The sequence below is a fragment of the Mauremys mutica genome, chromosome 22 (genome assembly GCF_020497125.1).
Source record: "Mauremys mutica isolate MM-2020 ecotype Southern chromosome 22, ASM2049712v1, whole genome shotgun sequence".
Lineage (NCBI taxonomy): Eukaryota > Metazoa > Chordata > Testudines > Geoemydidae > Mauremys > Mauremys mutica.
Window position 1 is genome coordinate 9,585,928 of NC_059093.1, and position 16,875 is coordinate 9,602,802.

The 16,875-nt window shown below is 44.1% G+C and overlaps 1 protein-coding gene across 1 annotated transcript in view; it reads left to right on the forward strand.

Moving 5' to 3' along the window:
* Nucleotides 1-16,875, forward strand: part of GRAMD1B (GRAM domain containing 1B) — a 273,379-nt gene that overhangs the window by 28,255 nt on the left and 228,249 nt on the right. Inside the window, exon 3 of the mRNA XM_044996788.1 lies at nucleotides 2,274-2,421. The gene's annotated coding sequence lies outside the window, so the exon portion shown is untranslated. The remainder of the gene's footprint in view (nucleotides 1-2,273; nucleotides 2,422-16,875) is intronic.

Consider the following 16,875-nt stretch of genomic DNA (forward strand, 5'->3'; position numbering starts at 1 on the left):
GATTAAAAATGGAAATATCAAGGGAAATGGGGGTTAAACTAGTAGGTGAGGTCCAGCTTTATACAACTATTGTGGCCTGCAGCCCCGCTGGTTCTAATTGTGATCTGATTTCATTAGGTAAGTAGACTACTTAACAGGCCGAGTTGGCACTTGAATGGCAGAGCATCCTGGGCAAGCCAGTATTCTGTAGGGAAAGGAAGGTTAGCCTTAAGGTTAAGGCACTGGACTAGGACTCAGGAGATCTGGGTTCGCTTTCTGCCTCTGCTACAGAATCTGCCTGTGACCTTGAGTAAATCACTTAAACTCTTTGTTCCTTTATGTGTAAAAGGAGGATAATAATGACTTCCCTTTTGTCTGCTTAGGCTAAGCATTTCAGAGCAGGGACTGCCTCTTACTATGGGTCTGTGGTGTATCTAGCACACTGGGGCCTCTTGGCACAACGTAATGTGAATATGAAATAATAATAAAATGCTATAGGAAGTGATAATGTTTCAGGAGTCTTGAAGAATTGCATGCAGTTTCACTCATGAGTAGATTCTAGGAGGAAGTAGTTTGTTGTAGAATGCTGGATAAAAGGTGCTCTACAAATAGAATGTATTTGTGGTGTTAGCATGAAGGCTGGTGGGAGACGTGCTCATATAAATGTGAATTCAGCAGGTAGCCTCACTGCACATAATCTTTTTCCCATATCCATAAGCCACACTGTGAGACGAGAGCTCGACCACACTGGATTTTGGTCTGACTCCACATCATAAAGGTATTGAAAACTGCTTACTTAGGCATGGGTTGGTATGCCCCCTGGAGGATGTTCAGTGAAAGATTATTTCCATAAAATGTTAGTGGAAAAAACAAAGCAGTTAACTGTTGTTTTAGGGCACACAATGAGCTCAGATTGTTTTCAAAAGCCTTGTTTATGAATGAGGGACTCCAATTTTTACAGAGCCAATCCTGCTTTTTATTACAGCTGAAGAGAAGAGGTTCTTCTTATTTGTTTTTGTTTTGCTCATTCTGTTTGGTATGAGAACAGAATCAGGCAAAACAGTAATCAGCTTTCTGTACCTTGGGGATCTCTGCCAGGGAGGGGCACTGACAAGATTGAGGATATGGTTTATTCTGGTTATCAAGTGAAGAACTGGCACATGAAACCTGTGCTAAGGTGACCTTCTATGACAAAGCAGCAAAGAGTCCTGTGGCACCTTATAGATTAACAGACGTATTGGAGCATGAGCTTTCGTGGGTGAATACCCACTTCGTCGGATGCATGTAGTGGAAATATCCAGGGGCAGATGTGTGTGTGTATATATATATATATATATATGTGTGTGTGTGTGTATATATATATATATATGTGTGTGTGTGTGTGTATATATATATGTATGTGTGTGTGTATATATATATACTCTTGCATATATATACCTGCCCCTGTATATTTCCACTACATGCATCCGACGAAGTGGGTATTCACCCACGAAAGCTCATGCTCCAATACGTCTGTTAGTCTATAAGGTGCCACAGGACTCTTTGCTGCTTTTACAGTTCCAGACTAACACGGCTACCCCTCTGATTCTATGACCAAGTTTCTTGGGGTATTTAATGTCTCAGAAATTACCACTTTGTAAATGTAATGCCTGACCTGGAATTCGAGACAAATAGATTTTAGCTCAACCTTAGAGAGAGGGTTAAGCAAACCTATTCAGTAGACCAGAACAGTCAAGTAGATCCACATGTCCCCCATGACACTTCCATTATTCACTTAAATGATTGCCCTTTAATGCTCTCCTCTAAGTCAGCACATTACGGTAAGAATGGGAATGAAAATTGAGTGATGGTTAAATGCTATTTAATCCAAAGCACACAACAAACCTTAAACTAGGGGCTAGATTCTATTCTTGCCCATATCCACAAAGCCCCTTGTGTAGTTTGGACTAACCTTCTACGTTTTGGTTTTTTAACATACTAGGGGGTACCTGGGTGGACCAGATAGTCAAGAGAACTAGTTTTCTATTCCTGGCTCTGGCCATAACTTGCACTGTGACTGTGGGCAAGTCACTTCCCGTCTCTAGGCTGGTGTTTTCCCTATCTGTAAAATGGGGATGATACTGTGACCCTACTTTGTAAACCACCTTTAAGATTTATGGATAAGAACTAGGTGGTGGTAGTGTTGTTAATGCAAAAGTTTAACACAGCACCCTTATCTGATGCTGTCAGAGTGCTTCCTTAATATAAACTCATAACAACCTTGTGAGGAACTAACATATCAATCCATTTTACAGGTGGGGAAACTGAGTCATAAGGAAGCGAAATGACTTGTTCGAGGCCATATAGTGAGTTGGGAATAGAACCCAGAAGTCGGATTCTCAGTCGTCTTGTGTATGGACACCATACAACAACTGCTCTAAAAGACTCTTCCATTTGACAAAGGTAAATTGGATTAGAATTGCTACCAGTTCCTTCGTTTTCTCTTTTTCTGGTACATAGTCTCTCAATTTCGTTACCTGTGTAGGTGATAAGTAGTAACTTTCAGAATGGTGACTAAAAAGAAAAGGTGTTGAGCTCTTGAGTGGAAGGTCCAATCTATTCCGAGTGTTAGGGTGACCAGACAGCAAGTGTGAAAAATTGGGACGGGGGTGGGAGGTAATGGGACTTTTTCTTATATAGGCTCCTAAGTATCAGGACTTCCCTATAAAATCGGGACATCTGGTCACCCTACAGAGTGTATATCTGTTTGCAGGGGGGAGGATAAACCATGCTAATAGAGTAGATGGAATTTGTAGAATGTGTCTGTCTTGCATTACTCCACAGGTCAGATTTGGTGGCTACGCTGTCACACATTCTGAGCCTGTTGCTTGTCTTTCCCCCAATATTATACTGTTTGTTTTTCTTTTAACACCCCCCCACCCCCAAATGAGTGAGATCGTTGCTATTAGTCTGGGGAAAACATCCTTCTCATACTTCCTATTTTGCACAGTGAAGTAGAAAATGTCTCTTGGTTTTGGAGTCTCCTCTGTCACGTTGATTACACTCTTCTGCAAGAAGGATATGATGATCTTTAGCAGCAGAAAGCTGTGATTTTTGCATCTTTCATGTTCTGAAGGAAACATTAGGTGTTCATGCAAACTACTTTCAAACAGAGTTAGGCTCAGTGCAGAATTTTGGTTCTGGATCCAAAGTGCCTAAAAGTTTAGGAAAGTTTGGATCCACTCTTAGGGACATAGGAACTGCATCACTCTAAGTTAAGCCAGTGAAACATCTAGTTCAGTCTCAATTCCTGTTCTCATCAGATCAGGTCAGTAATCCATATAGCTCACCAGCTCAGGTCCACCAAGTCCAGCATTCTGTCTCTGACAGTGGCCGGTACCAGCTGTTTCAGAGAAAGGCAGAAGAATACTAATGTGCATATAGCAAAAGTTTCTTCCTAACTTCAGACAGACACAGGCATACCAGTGCTTCCTGCCTGAGGACCATCTATAATTTCTAAGCACGTGGGTTCCTAGTTTGCTGTATCTCTCTCCCTGTCCCTCTATCTTAGTTTCTTCCTAAGTGGCTGTATTTCTGACTCTCTCTTTTTTGCTGGAATATTTGATGGGTTATGTGGTAGACCTGCCTCATGTAAAAAGTGCTCTTAGGCATCATTTATATGTCCTGCTCAGGCAGGTTAGCTCCATGTAATCACTGTAATTTTAAAGTCTTTTAAGTTAAACCTCTAATTTAGCTGCATGCCTCTCCAGGGCTTTGGAGAAAGTTTCAGATGGGTTTGAGGTATTTCTGATATGGTACAGGATGAGTTGAATCCTGGAGTTGCCATGGCAATGTCAGGGGGTCATGTTTCTATCCATTTTACCTTAGCCTCTCAGACCCCTGGGGCTAACGTGCCTAAGCCCAATTTTCTCATTAGTTACATGGGAGCATTCATATTTGAAGACAGATTTGGGCAGGACAGGTGTATCTAAACTGTACATATTAGCACACAGAAATAGCTGTTAGAATATCAGTGGAAGTGTAAAGGGAAGGGTCTTTCATCAAGTGTGAGCAAACTACAATTACACTCACTTTGGGGCCAATTTATTCTGCCAGAATGGTGTATAGAAGCATTAATATAAATGAGAATCTGGCACAATGGGTGTAAATTAAATGGAAGCAGCCAAGACTCTGGCCAATGATGCTCAATTCTACTTGAATGTTGCTTTGCTTCATTACTGGCAGAGAGGATGCTCAGAAGAATAAGAGACCTATCTCCCATGTACAAAGCAACTGAGAACAATCCTTTCTGGATGTGCTACATGGCATGTTGGTCCAATGGTTAGAGCTTGCTTGAGATGCAAAAGACCAGTGTTTGATTCCCTAGTCCACCACAGACTGCCTGTGTCGCCTGGAGCAAGTCACTTAGTCTGTCTGCCTCAGTTTGCCATCTGTAAAAGAAGGGTATTTTCCTACCTCACGAGGAAGTTGATGACAACTCAATTCATTGCGTAGTTGTTTCCCCCTTTCCTCAAACTGGTGAACTCAATTTAAAGAGTGTCCCAATGCCAGGATGTGTTGTGTGTTCGCTATTCTTGATTAAAATGGAATATTAGGCCTGGTCTACACTAAGGGCGGGGGTCAAACTAGGGTACGCAAGTTCAGCTACGCGAATAGCGTAGCTGAACTTGAAGTACCTTAGTTCGACTGACTTACCCGTCCAGACGCGACGGGGTCGAACTCTGCGGCTCCACGGCGGTGGTGGAGTTCCGGAGTCGACCGCAGCGCTTCCGGAGTTCGAACTATCGCGTCTAGATCAGACGCGATAGTTCGAACTCCGAGAAGTCGAACTCACCACGTCGACCCGCTTGGTGAGTATGGACCTGCTCTTAGTAATTTTACAATAGAGATACTTACAGTCACAAAAATTGAATCCAGATTGAAATTTCCCCAGCATGCAGATCTGTTTAGATCCTGGGTTTTGGTTGCCTCCATCATAGCTTTGGGAACTGGCTTCAAAGTTAAGACTTTTAGCTATGGGACCCTAATCTTCCCCTAGAGTTCAGGGATGTTCTGATTTGAATTTGGCTTCAGTCCAGCTTTCATCCAGTACCATGCATACTCTCGGTCACTACATAAAAATGCTAATATTTCTCAGCAATCATTGTCATCAACTTCCAGTATTTTCAAAGAAATATGGTGCATAATTGTGGTTCTAAGGTGGCTTAAGAAAAAATTGAGACTCTATCTTTAAATGAAAATATAACAGAGGATGTGAAGAAGAGACTGAAAATGAGGTGGTTTACCAAAAGCATTGAATATTGAAGCATATGTCAAAACCAATGAAATCGAGGAGGAAACTGTTCTGTTGATGCTGCTGTCGTGGAAATCCATATGGGAGAGAAGATGTACAACAGAGTGAATGCTCTGGGGTGAGCAAGATTGACTCCGGATTATTAAAACCAAGGTACTGCCAGAGATGGATGTTTAATCTAGGGATGATACCAAACCAAGCCTCCAGAACTGCTCACCCTCAGCCTCACATCAAGAGCAAGTTTTATGGCTAATTAACATTATTAGTAGTAGTAGTAGTAGTAGTAGTAGTATTTGTATTGCAAAAACACCTATGAGCCACAGTCGTGGACCAGAGCCCCATTGTGCTAGGTGCTGTACAAACAGAACAAAAAGATGGTCCCTACCCTAAAGAGCTTACTTATCCCCTTACAGTCTGTGGAAAGAAATCCTGAATCCAAATGCCCCCTGAGAAGTTGGGAGAAATCAAATCAGGATTCAAGCTTTGCATCTTTAATTTCTTTAACCCCCTCATAATAAGTGGTAAAGAGGCTTGGTTTCTGTTTCGTGAAACAATGCCCTGTATTCACTGAGCTCTGTTTTTAGTAATCATGCCATCTGCAGGGTTTGCTCTTCAGTGCTGATAGAAGTAGTGTTCAGAAGAGAGACAACAGACAAATTCAGTTTGGGACTTGTGAGCATGGCTGTAATAGGGCACCAGCTTCTTGTGGGGGCTTGTATCCTTTCTTTTTTAGCCAGCCCTCAAATATTCCCTTTATTCAGCAATAGTCAGTTTGCCATTCCAGCTCCACCTTATTCTCCAATATTCATCAGTTCTTGACCATCGTAGAGTTCTAGCTTGTCTGGAAGCTTGTCGTGTGGATCCCAGGCTGCTCTATAATTCACTTGTTGCACACTCTGTGGCATATAGCTCAAGACGAGGACCTGGAAGATCAGTGGAGAGTGATAGAGCTCAGGACAGGTAGTGTTGGACAGGTGGGAAGGGAATAAGGAAGTTGGGGCTTATTGGGAGAATTTGTGCTTTCAGCGATCAGTCCTACAGTACCATTTCATCGCAGTAATTGATGCAATAAGGCATCATAAGGGTTTGGCTATCTCATGTGCTAATCATGTGGGACTACGACTTCTCCCCAGAGGTGTGATGTGTGGCAATACAATTTGCAGTGTATATTGAATTGTCAGTTCGATTAGTTCTTGTGTGCAGCAATGATTTTTATTATTTATTATGAAGCAGACTGAACTCTTAGTTTGTGTGCCAACTGTCCAGAGGACCATTTTCTATCTTATCAATTTAAGAGCAAGGGAATAAAGAGAGCGTGAGAGAGAAGGAGGCAAAGCAAAATAATCTCTTCAAACAGGTGAAATGTCCTGATCTGAGACAGAACTGAATCTGCATCCAGGGGCGGCTCTAGACATTTCGCTGCCCCAAGCACGGCGGCATGCCGTGGGGGGTGCTCTGCCGGTCGCCGGTCCCGCGGCTCCGGTGGACCTCCCGCAGGCATGCCTGTGGAGGGTCTGCTGGTCCCGCAGCTCTGGTGGACCTACCGCAGGCATGCCTGTGGAGGGTCCGCTGGTCCCGCAGCTCTGGTGGACCTACCGCAGGCACGCCTGCAGGAGGTCCACCAGAGCCACCTGCCGCCCTCCCAGCGACCAGCAGAGCGCCCCCTGCGGCATGCCGCCCCAAGCACGTGCTTGGCTTGCTGGGGCCTGGAGCCGCCCCAGTCTGCATCAGTCAGATGCAGTGTCTTCTCACCAGAAAGAGCAGCAGTGAAGTGGGTTTGAGAGGCGTATATGTACAGAGCGATAAATGCGAAGTCCCTTCAATTCCACCTTGTCTGAGTGGCTGGAAACTCCTTAGTTCAGTGGAGTTAACGTTCACTTCTAATAGGATAAAGCTTTATTGGTAGACTCAAAATTGAAGTGTGTAGTTTTAATATCAGAAGTCAGTACTTTTGAATTGTTGGACATTTCTGTCAAATATATGTCAGGGAACCAGACTGCTCATGATTGCTCCTTTACTGAAATTATTTAATAATAATTTTCACTTACTGAATACCCAGCTCCTGTCCTTTGAAGATTTCAAGGGGTGTGACTACATCAATCAAGCCTGTGAGTGAAGTCTCACAGCCCTTTAACAGATGGGTAAGCCTGAAGCACACAGAAAGTGGCTTCTTCAGAGTCCTAGCACCAGGGGCCATTCTCTTATCATTGTGCTCACTGACTCTTTGGTGTTGGTGAGGGGCCTTTAGAAGATTCAGCCCTCTTATTTTCGGCACTGTGATCTAAAAAGGATGAATGAATTGCAAAAAGCTCATCCAATAATAGATGGATTTGGTACAATGTCCTGTCTCCATAAAGAGGCTTGGAGCATTTTTGCAAGTGAGGGGGTGGAGCGAGGAAGCAGAGGTTAAGGCTTGCAGCATGAACAAAAAGAGCCTCTGTAATTATTTTATATTGTAATACCTTGTGACAGTGATGGGCAGAAGAAAACAATTGCATTAATTGTTTGGGTTTTTTTTGTGGTTTTGTTTCGTAAGCAATTGGAACAATTTTTATAAGTGTGCAAATCCTAACTTGTTCTCATTCTTAATTATTTCTACTATGAAATAATGATTTTGTGATCCTGCCTATTTCATTTCCTACTATATAATAGTTCTATAAAGGGAGGCAGTGTGGCCTTGTAGTAGAATACTGGACTGGAAGTCAGGATACCTGGCTTCTCTTTCTGGCTCTGCCACTGGCCTGCTGGATGACCCTGAGGAAGTCATGTCCCTTCCCTCTTCCTCAGTTTCCCCCTCTTTATATAATGTCCTTTCATTCCATTGGGTGCATTCAAAAAAAAAAGGGGGGATGGGGGCTGAGGAAGAAATTCAAGAGTCTTCGGCAAAGGAGAAACAGAAACTTTAATCTGAGATTTGAAATGAGAGAGACCTTTGCTAAAGCAAGGATATTGAAAGACATTCTAGATACCAAAAAGTGCAGAGAAGAAGGCTTTTGCTGACTTAATTAAGACTGCATGATCCCATTGTGTCATGCGATTGTTGTGACTTCTTATTTGCATTGTGGTGGCATCTGCAGGCCACCATCAAGGTTGCCAGCTGACCTGTGCACACTAGAGCTGGTCGGGAGTTTTCAGTTGGAAAGCATTTTGTCAGAAAATGCAGATTTGAACCCAAAATGTTTCACAGAAACATCTTGGGACTGACCAACTTTTGTTGAATCACAGGCAGGTTTCTGGTGGAATTCTTCTCGTCAGGCATATCTCTGTGGAACCCTGCCTGCTTTGTTGGTGGGCAGCTGGGAAGCTCAGGAGGTCCGCAGCTCAGGGGTCACCCAATATGCACACTGCCCAGGATTGGGGACCCAAGAGCTTCCAGGGACAGTGCCGTCATGTTGGTGTCTCCAATGAAAATGTCTTGGAATTTCTGGTTCACAGACTGTTTGTTTGGAAATGTCAGAATTTCCCTCAAAACAGAAATCCTGAATTTCAGCCAGCTCTAGTGCGCGCACACCAAAAAAAGAGGGCTCCTGCTTGAAAGAGCCTACAGTCAGAGTCTAAGGGTAGGTTTACACTTACCTTCCGGGTCGACGCGGTGAGTTCGACTTCTCGGAGTTCGAACTATCGCGTCTGATCTAGACGCGATAGTTCGAACTCCGGAAGCGCTGCGGTCGACTCCGGTACTCCACCACTGCAAACGGCGGTGGCGGAGTCGACGGGGGAGCCGCGGAGTTCGACCCCGCCGCGTCTGGACGGGTGAGTAGGTCGAACTAGGGTACTTCGAATTCAGCTACGCTATTCACGTAGCTGAATTTGCGTACCCTAGTTCGACCCCCCCTTCTTAGTGTAGACCAGGCCTAAGATGAGAGGCAGGAGGAGGTGGCTTCCACAAACAGACTTGGGGGAGCACATAGTAACAGTGCAACATTTATGATTGGTATAGTAAGTAGCAGTTGCAGTGCGCTAAGGGTAACATTTTCAAAAGTACCTAAATGTAGGTTCCTAAGCCCCATTTTCGTAAGTGCCTAGGGTCCACTGAATCTAGCTAGGGTTGGTATCAACAGGAGAGAAGCTGCAGGAGCATGGGCTTCAGCGCAGGCTATATATGCCTGCTAGGGACCCTGGGTAATTCCTTAGGTGGCTATCCCACACTGAAATCCATGCAGCTGTGGCATCGCTGATATTGATACCCAAGCTAGCTCCGGTTTGTCAATGCGTGTTGCAATCAGCTCTCCATCCCCGATTGTGGAGGAGATGTACTCTTTGTCACTTAGTGCTTTTAATTGCATTTAAGCACCAAGAACATGCTCTGTTGTAGAAGACACAAAATGAAGACGGTCTTTGCCCTGAAGAGCTGACAGTCCAAAAAAACCACACGTTTTTAATATTTTCTGTGGAATTATGCATTTTGTGCATTCACTAAAATTTCATAACAATTAAACTGTGTGGTAAACAAGGAAGTTCATTTCAGCTGTAACTGTTTATTTAATTTTCTAACTGTTTCCATAGACTCAATAAGATCTTGTCCATGTTTCAGAGGACATCACAGTGATTCCCTTCAGAAGGCAGGAAATAAGCAGAGGCCAACTTATTAAAGCTGCCACTAGAAAGCAATTTTGAATGGCTTAAACCTTCACAGCCTCATTTGCTACAAAGGAAAAAAGGATTTCAGTAAAGGCCAAGGTCTGAAGAGTTGCCAGGTGTCCAGTTTTCAACCGAATATCCGGTCGAAAAGGGACCCTCCTCTGCCCAGTGAAAATGAGTGAGCGAGGGTGGGGTGGGGCCTTGGAGAAGGGGCGGGGCAAGGGTGTTGGTCTTTGTTTTGTCAGAAAGAGTTTGCTCCCCTTCCCCTCTCAAGGGGGCTCCTTCAGGTTGGAGGAGCCATGAGGAAAACCTTTGTGGATCGGCCTGTTAGTCTGCTAACTTTCACAGGCACCAAACCCCTCCTTAGTTCTTCAATCTCTCTGCCCAGTGACTGTTCGCTCAGTCAGAGCTGAAGATCTGCTGTGTGCCAGAAGATGGAGCTATTGCTGAGCATTCAGGATAAAATACACTTGCTTTCCCCATTATTGTGGAACCTGCTGAATGCACCCTGGTAATAAGGAGTCTGGATGCAGTTACAAGGGCGAAAGGGGTGAGCGGGCAGGATCAGCTGCTCCTTTATTCCCTCATGTCCTTCACCTCAATTAGTCTATTTAATGGCTAAGATAACGCTAAGCGGGGTCTCCAGTTGCCATCGCGGCAAAGAGGACTTTATTTCCAGGCAAACCAAACTGATGCTGATGCGGTAGTCTTGGTGGGAGCTCACATCTCCCCTGATTGGGAAGAGGCCAGTGTGAATCACCTGTCGGATGAATATTGTATGATGATGGGGCAGCAGAAGGGTGGGGGGGATGCACCTGCTTTGGTTATGATCTGGCAACAGTTTGTCAAAACCTATCAGTTCAAGTCCAAGTGGATTATAATTTAAAAAGTGCCTCCCCCCAAATCTTACTTCCACCCCCAATTCCTTGATCTTTCTTGTCCAGTCGCTTCAAATGGGCTCTCCTTTCTAGCACAGACTCCATCTAGGATTACGATTTTAATCGGCTCTCACAAGCTAAAGAGAGTCACTTCAGGTCAATACTTGCACAGGCGAACTCCGGGCAAAACCTGCAGTACTACAGAAGTAATGACTCCCCCCCTCCGAGTCAGAACTGAACCTTTGGTTCTGGGTGGTACAGTCAGGGAGGAGTTTGTTTAAATCTCCTACTGCTTCCCAGGGCTGATTCCTACCTTGGGCCCTGGCAGATACCACCTGCCTCATCCTTGCTAATCCTTCTGGCAGAGAACTGGTTTATCTGGGCAGCTTCCTCTGGTCTGGACCCGCTGGAACCCCTTCGCTGTGACTGCACCCGGTGGGACACAGACTTCTATCGCTGCTGCTGTTACCTTGCCCATAGGCTGGATCTGGGGAGATGATTGCTCCCTTTTTTAGCCCTTCAGTGTTGGTCCATTGTATACACCCTATCATGCCTTAAAGGGAGTGAACCATTTGGCAGGTACACTGGAAAAACGTGGATGTATATTTGGTGTGTGTGTGTATGTGTATATATAATAAAAATAAAATCACTTCTTAGCAGTCAGTGAACATTTGTTATAGAAACACAAGAATATGTTCTTTATGGAAGGGATGTTTATGTAAATAGAGAAGACAACTGCTTGAACTTTCAAAAGAAAGTGCTAGCTCTGTCCCTTGTTAGTACCTGTCCCTATTATTTTTTCCCCCCTGACAGAAAAATATTGGATGCCAGCAGAATCCATAAAAGGCTCCAGAAGTGGTGCAATTAGCAGGATTTCATGCTATCATTTTCCTTTCAGATGAAATCTCTTTTTGTATAAAATTTATGCTGGGAAGGCTGGTATTTAACATATGAGGAAAGAAAAGCCAAGCTGGAAGGTACTTATTAAATGATGCTAATTAAAATCTCATCTCCATGTGTTGTCTATGCTCTTCTTTAAGACAAGGCCCTCTGTATATCGAAAATGAGTGCATGCAAATGAATGAATGGATGTATGCAAATATCTCTTTGTTATTGCTTTATGTAGAACGTTTTAGAGACATGTTTGTTTTAGGCCTTCAAAGCACATGTTCAAGTGCAAGAAGATGCGTGCAAGGGACGTGGACGCTGGTATGTGTGCAAGAAGCACAATTACGGATTTGCATGAGAAGGGGGAGTAATTTTAAATCAATGTATCTAGCAATGTGTGTGAGGTGTGGCATAGATTGGGAAAGGCACCGCTGAATTTGTGTGGAAGGGGAATATGGGTGGGTTTGAAATGCGAAGAGTGTGGATTTTTGTGCTAGAGAAGCATTGGTATGGATGTGCGCACAGAGGACATGGGCAAGGACTTCCTGGGAGCGGGGAGGGAGTTGTATCACTGCACAAACAAGATGTTGGTGTGAGAAGAAGTGTTGATGATCACTTTGTGTGTGAGCGTGTCTCTACATATGTGTGCTTTATTCAACAATCAGAAATACCTTTGTAGCTCTGAATGGGGCACTGCTTACCCTTGTAAATCTTGTAATCTACTAAGGGCTTGGCTACACTGGCGCTTTACAGCACTGCAACTTTCTCGCTCAGGGGTGTGAAAAAAACACCCCCGAGTGCAGCAAGTTACAGCGCTGTAAAGCACCAGTGTAGCCAAGGCCTTAGTAGATTACAAGCTTCCTGATGACACCATACCAGGAGTGTTTAGCATAAAGCATATTCCAGTTGTCATATTCATAAGCATATTTCCATAAAGCATATGGAGTGCAATGTTACAGAAAGTTCCATTGTATTTATAGAGAAGGGCTATTCTACTGTCCACTGTGGCTTCTGAATGCTAGCTGAGCCCCCCGACTCCAGAGGAAGTCAGTGCAGGAGCTTAAGGTGCTGAGCACCTCTCAAAATCAGAGTCTCAGTTTGGGCTCTCAGAATTAAGAGGCCCCGATAGAAATGTTGGCCTTCTTTGTGACTCAGTTTCGCTACCTAAGTCAAAGGGGTGGAGTTAGGCTATAACTGAAGATTGCAATGTACTTTGACAACTTGAGTTGAAAGATGCCAAGGAAGTGCAAATTGGTCATTTTTATTTATAAAGACGTAGACCATAGACAAGGTGTGAAAGACTTTGGCCAGAAATGCATGCCTGTATAGTACTCGGAGATGTTATTTATAGCACCATGCTTGCATATGTCATGTGGGTTAGTTTCTCTTGTTTGATTTATAATCTCTTCCCCTCTGTTCTACCAGCTTCACTCTGGTGCTTAGTTCTGACTTCCCAGCCCTCTGTTTTCTCTGCTCAGCTGGCCTGGAGACTAGAGGGTTTGTAGTAATCTTTGCTCTGCTTTTCCTGAGCTTTTCAAGTGCGTAGCAATTTAAACCAACTTTCCAAAATATTTTGATTGAACACTTACCTGCACAATGTGCTCTTGATAGAGATGAAACCGCAATTAATGAGTGCACCTATGGAGGTAGACCATGTACATTTGCAAGAGAACAGAGAGCTGTACTGCCTCTGTGGATAGAGGGGCTAAAGCCCTGACCCAATGCCCACTGAAGTCAATGGGAGTCTTTTTTTGGCTTTATGAAAGTGGAGGAGGGTAGTGGTCCGTGCAAAAAGGGAGAGAAATAATGATTACCTTTCATTTACACTGAGTCTTACATTCAGCAGCAACCCCCTAGCACTCAATAGCCTGAGTTAAAGTACAGGAGTGTAGGAATTGCTTTGCCCACAACTGAATTGCAGCTATCTTTGAGGTGGGATGTGGTAGCTGCATAGCTGCCCACAGGTACACCACACAACCGTTCAGAATAGGAAATGTTTTAGGTTTGCATTCCAGAGGCGTTACTAGCACCCACATCCCTCGTTTTAAACTTGTAGGGGTCTTCCACTCAAGCCTTGATGGGTTAAATATTCCTGAAAAGAGCTTGATGTATACTTGCGACAGCAGATAGTGCACTTCTCGCTGTCTTTGTGGATCAAGAGACCTTACCTTTCTCCGTCCTTGTCTCCTAGTCCTGGGCACTCGGGTATGTTGGCTTCATTAGAAGAGGTTTCCTTTCTGCACAGGTATATATTAACAAGTCTGGGGTTTGTTGCACCAGAAGCGTATTGAATCCAGAAGCATAATGCCCCAACAAGGCAAGATTATTGGGGCAAAGACAAGACACAGCTGAGAGTCTAGATAACAATAGCAAAGAAAGATCATCCGGGGGTAATTGGTACAAGGCCTTTCTCTTCCTGAAAGACTGACACCCGCACCCATTGCTGCAAGTGGGGATGGCTTGACCCAAGATTCTTGTGCTGTGAACCATGGTTTTATTCAACCATCTCCAGGAGCCAATGTCCATAACGCTTCAATAGCCAAAATAAGCATCATCCTGATAGATCCTGCTACAGGATACTCTTAAGCTGGAAGCTCAGGGTCTCTTACAACAGTGTTTCTCAACCTTTTTAATATCAGGTACCAGCTTGCTGCCTTCCTAAATTGTATCAGGGAAATCTCAGGGACCGGCAAGGACGCTGCCACAGACTGGTGCCAGTCCATGGAGTGGTCATTGAGAAACACTGTCCTACAAGATTTAATTTGGCTACTAGAGTTCAGTTGAGTGGCTGTTGCCTCTGATTCTCTTTTATCCCTAGGGCAGGAGTCGGCAACCTTTCAGAACTGGTGTGCCGAGTCTTCATTTATTCACTCTAATTTTAGGTTTCACATGCCAGTAATACATTTTAACGTTTTTAGAAGGTCTCTTTTTATAAGTCTATAATATATAACTAAACTACTGTATGTAAAGTAAATAAGGTTTTTAAAGTGTTTAAGGAGCTTAATTTAAAATTAAATTAAAATGCAGAGCCCCCCCAGACCGGAGGCTAGGACCCGGGCCGTGTGAGTGCCAATGAAAATCAGCTCTCGTGCCACCTTTGGTACACGTGCCATAGATTGCCTACCCTTGCCCTGGGGATTGGTCATGCAGACACCAACAGGCTGGCTGCAACCAGACAGCACTCTCAACGCAGCTAGGATAAAAGTGAGTCACAGCAGGGCAAATTTCTGTCCCAGTAGTTGGGAATGTCTCTGCAGGGTTCACAGCGCATGGAACTCTACAGCTTAATGGCACGTTCACAAGGTCATTTCCTAAGGTGAAGACACCATCTGGCCCAAATATGCATCTTTGCTCCATTTATGGAATGTGAAAATATGATTGAAATGATGGGTTAATAAAAACGAACACAAAATCCTGGAATGTCTTGTTCAGCTCTGATGGCTCCCATGCATTGGAATAGCAGCAAAACCCACTCACCTACTCTTTGATTCTGGGCCTCTTGATGAGACGCCATGTGGACAATGACTGCAGTGAAATTTTTTCTTCCTTTGCTCAGCAGTCCAGGATATGGGGTACCCCATGAAACCACTGCACATTATAACCCACTGACTGTCTGGAACCAGAGGTTTTAACCCTGGAAGGTTCAGTTCCTCCAAAGGTGGATTCACCAATTTCCATACAGCTTCCTTTTAACTAAGATCTTGAAATTCAAAGTTCTGTCTACCCTGCATGGAAGGTCCAATGTTCATAAGCTGCAGGTCTTTGCCTGGTATCTTTGGTTGCACTCTTTCTTTCCTCTGCTCTGCATTATGCTGATTATCTGTTTGCTTGCCACATCACTCCAGAGATGGCAGTATTTCCCTGGTAAAGTGGTTCCATGTGCATGTGTGAAAGGATTTTGGGGGCTCTTCAGCGATGAAAGGCACACTGGAAAAAAATGTAAGATTAGTGGCTAGAAACGGGGGAACTCCCAGGAATGCTGCCACTGCACTCAAGCGTTACATGGAGGACGTGTGTCAGCCTCGGGGATCGGAATACCAAGGTTGCTCCAAAACTCTCACCTGTTACATTTTGCACTATGAAAAGGATCATTGCATGTCATTTTGAGCTTTGAAGGTTTAATATCACACACATTCCATGAAGCACCAGGCGAGGGAATCCAGTCTCCATGTTCAACTAGCTCTGGGCTTCCCAGCACAGCTCCACTACTACAGGAAGAGTCACCCTTCTCCAAAAATGAAAAGGGGGTTAATTTTGTATATTTTTATTCCTGAGCTTCTCAAAACTGTCAACTGACCTTCAGTGAGGGGCAGATAAAACTGGCAATGAGACCCAGCTTGAGCCTTTATCCAGAACTGGAACCCAAGCTTTTCCTGAGTAACATTTCCTTCACTATTTTTCATTACTGCAGAAGCTGTCCCTGTCAGTTACATCTGAAACAGAAGTGCCAAAGTACAGGAACTGTCTCTCCTGGTGATTCTTGCCTGAATGGTAACAGGAGCGACCAGAGCTTTCATAAAGAAATCTGTTCTTGTGAAAGCTCCAGCCTATTCCTGATATTTATCTGGACCAAATCTTTTGACTAGAGATGGACTTCGATCCCAAATCCTGTATCTCCTCATTCTCACTTTTGGGGAAGGGGAAATGATTCAAAAGCTGGACCTTAGTTTTGTAAATGTTCCCTGTATTTATAAAAGACCAACTCAGAACCCCGGATCCAAGCAATCTCCAAGCTTTAGGGTGTCTGAAATCCAGGTTTCGCAGCTTGGAGTTCATTTCTACCTTTAATCACCCTCCTACATCCTCACCAGGCTCTTCCTGGGTGGGAGGGGAGAAGTGGGTGTCTCTGCCAGAATACTCCAGGACCTGCAGTGTCAGCCCTTCCTGGGAGGGCAGGAGATTTTTCTCTAAAGGCCAATTTTCGTTGCAAATGAATATCTGCCTCCTGTCATTGTTTAGCAAGAGGCTAATTTATGTATTTCAGCCTTTCAGTGGTTGTTACTGAATGAACTCTTCTAATCCATTCCCCTTCCCTCCCCTACTCCAAGAGATAAATTTACCACTACCTTGTGGGCTGTTTGTATAAGCTTACTTATAATATGACTTGATCCTCAGAGCTCTGGTCTTCTGTTTCTAGAGATGATAATAGCGAATAAACAGAAATTCAATAAAAGAGAGGGCTTCTCCCCAGCGGGTTGCAAAAAAGTATTTAATAAAAGTGTGTGGCAACAAAAATAGACTCCAAGTCACTTGATA